Here is a 3,407-nt window from a genome sequence, read left to right as displayed (position 1 = left end):
TACCTACGTGTTTTTCTAGATTCAAAATGGAAGCTTGTTGAGTTCTAAATGACTGATCAAACCTCTCATTTGTTTGGATTTGAGATATAATAAATTGTGTTTGAGATTCAACTAGCTTTTGTACCATTTTTCCATATATGACTTTTTATCTTCGGTTTGTTGTGGTGGTTTATACAAGCCAGGTCTTTGTTGATTGAAAGTGTTGTTTTGAGTTGGTTGGTTATTCAGACCTTGTTGGTTATACGAGTTATTGTTGGGTCCATTTGGATTGTAAAGAATGTTTTGATTTCGATTGAAGTTTGGGCTTGGCGGTTGATAATTATTTTGATAATTATTTCCCGGCCTTTGGTTCATGTAGGAAACATTCTCACGTTGTTCCATCGTTTGCTCTATGTGACAATCTTTCGTTAAGTGTGGTCCACCGCATTGCTCACAACTGATTCGTATTGCGTGAATATCTTTATTTATCTTTTCCATTCGTCTTTCGAAAGCATCTATTTTTGCGGAAACAGAATCAAAGTCATGGCTAGAATCGGCTCTAGCCACTTTAGATGAACGAAAAATGTCTTTTTCCTGATGCCACTCATGCGAGTGGGAGGCTGTATTATCAATAATTTTGTGACCTTCGGTTGCGGTTTTCTTCATAATGGAACCAGCAGCTGCTGTGTCGATGTCTTTTCGTGTCGCAACGTCGACACCTTGGTAGAATATTTGTATTATTTGATAAGTGTCTAAACCATGTTGAGGACATCCTCTCAACAACTTCCCGAAACTTGTCCACGCCTCATATAATGTTTCATTTGGCATTTGCGCGAACGTAACAATTTCTCTTTGAAGTCTCACGGCTTTAGATGCTGGAAAGAATCTTTTAAGAAATTTTTCAACTAAGACATCCCATGTTTCAATTGCTTCTTCGGGTAACGATTCTAACCAATCTTTGGCTTCTCCCTTTAAAGTTCAGGGAAACAACATGAAATAGATCTGTTCATCCTCAACTTCTCTGATTTTGAATAGAGTACCGATCCTATTAAAGGTTTGAATATGTTCGTTTGGATCTTCTTTTGGTGTACCACTATATTGGCATTGATTAGTTACCATGTGTAGGATTTGTCCTTTGATTTCATAATCTAGCGCATTAACATCTGGCTTAATAATGGCGTGTCCTTGGCCAGTGCGTGTAGCTCTCATTCGATCCTCCATACTTAGAGGTTCCGTTACTTTCATATTTGAATTTGTTGAATCCAAATCACTAGAAGATTCCGATTTAACGGTTTGTGGTTCAGGAGGAATGATTAGTGGTTCAGGATCTCTGAATTGTCCCTGAATATCCTCTGGGTTCTCAATTGTGAAGTCGGGTTCAAAAAAATGGATTATCGGAAATTTGAGTTGGAGAACTTGTTCGACTAGATGATGATTCTAAAGAAAAATCAACGGCGATTATATTGGCTAGATATCTTGATCGAGTTACAGGAGATGAACGTATGAAAGGTGGTGAAAGTTTTGCACGGTGCATTCACTGAATATCCTATTAGTTATAAAAATAAAAATTATATAAGTAATCAAATTAATAGACTTTTCTGATTTTGCCCACGTTTCGAATAGCCAATAGATGCAGCAGGTAGCCAGGACCCTTTAAATCGGAAGCCCACAACTCGCCACTAACAAATCCAACTATTACTACGAACCAGAAAATTTTGGATGTCAATCAATTTAATCGCTTAAAATAATTTTTCGTCTAAATTTAAAAAAAAAATTAAAGAAGATTCTATGTCCTAAAAACTAGAGCGTAGAAATGAAAAAAAAAAAGAAGCGCGTCGAAAAACGTCGAAAAATAAAAATAAGAAAGAAAAATGTCAAAACTTAAAAGTCTAAAAACTAAATCTAAAAAGTTGCGCCTAAAGGTATTAAAGCTTAAAATGAATTCTATATCCAAAACGGCAATAACTTAAAAGGCACTAAAATATATAAACGGCGTGGCAAAATTCTAAAGCGCCTAAATCTTAATCTAAAGAAAAGCACTTAAGGGATTTTACGGCAAAACCTAAAAATCTAGAAGTATAAAAATAACTACGACAAAACTTTTCTTAAAACTAAATACGAACGACAAATATAAAAATTACGAATTTTAACGAATAAAAAGATACAAAATATAAAAATAAAACTAAAGTTATAAAAATATAATTTTTTATAAAAATATTATTTATATAAAAGTATTAATATAAATATGTAAATAATAATAATTAAAACTTAAAATACAAATTATATTAAAACTATATAATAATTAAACCCTAATAATAATAATTATAATAATAAAACCCTAATTCGTATTTAATGTGTGATTCAGACCTATCAGACCAGGCTCCGCGTTCGCTGTGGTTTTCTGTCTCCCGGCTCCGCGATTGCGATAAGATACAGATTCAGAATAAGTTGCAGGTTTAAACGCACTTTTTTTTAATAATAAATATATGATAGAATATATATATATATATATATATATATATATATATATATATATATATATATATATATATATATATATATATAATAAAAATAAACTTATATTTTAAAAAAAAAATAAAAATATTTTTATAGACAAATCTTAAAAATATAAAAAAAATTTCTTTTTAATTTTATATATTTTTTATAATTATATTATTAATAAAAATTAAAAATATAGCGTTTTAGCGATTCCCCGGCAGCGGCGCCAAAAACTTGATGTGCGAGCGGAGGTGTACGAAATATATTATAGTTTATTATGAAATACGGTACTAATTACACAAGTTTTATTAATTTACGGATGGAATATACCTAAACCTTTTTTACAACACTTATAGAGAGTGTACCTAATCGTAGAGTAGTGTAGTTTTTAGTAAGTCCGGTTCGTTCCACATGGAGCTAGCTGAGTTCAACGCTATATTTTTAACAACTATATATATATATATATATATATATATATATATATATATATATATATATATATATATATATATATATATATATATATATATATATATATATATATATATATATATATATATATATATAAGTAGTAATATTATAAAAGGGGGTTTTGACCGTTTAATGATCGGTTTGTCGATTTTAAATAAAGAGTAAAGATAAATGACGATAATATAAATGACAGAATTTAAATTGCGATAAAGTAAATTGCAGTAATTAAAATGACAGTAATTAAAGGTACGATGAAATATGAAATAAAAGTATTATGCTTATTTAAACTTCCGTAACCATGATATTTGACGTTTTGATTTTAATTTATTACCATGCGTTAATTGTCCTTTGTCCTGGATTTATTTGATACCTATCTGGTTTTTGTCCATAATAGTCCATCGGTCATAATTATAAAATGTTCGTCAAATTAACCTTATTCCCGAAGTCAAATAATCCAA

The 3,407-nt window shown here is 30.1% G+C and overlaps 1 non-coding gene across 1 annotated transcript; it reads left to right on the top strand.

The window, feature by feature from the left end:
• The first annotated feature begins 733 nt into the window (after positions 1-733).
• On the top strand, positions 734-840 carry LOC139845885 (small nucleolar RNA R71). Its single transcript, XR_011758639.1, has one exon. It is a non-coding gene; the product is annotated as a small nucleolar RNA R71 (small nucleolar RNA).
• Positions 841-3,407: the final 2,567 nt, after the last annotated feature.

The sequence above is a fragment of the Rutidosis leptorrhynchoides genome, chromosome 4, assembly GCF_046630445.1.
Source record: "Rutidosis leptorrhynchoides isolate AG116_Rl617_1_P2 chromosome 4, CSIRO_AGI_Rlap_v1, whole genome shotgun sequence".
Taxonomy (NCBI): domain Eukaryota; kingdom Viridiplantae; phylum Streptophyta; class Magnoliopsida; order Asterales; family Asteraceae; genus Rutidosis; species Rutidosis leptorrhynchoides.
The sequence above is the reverse complement of the archived record's forward strand: the minus strand, read 5'-3'. Positions and strand labels throughout refer to the sequence as shown.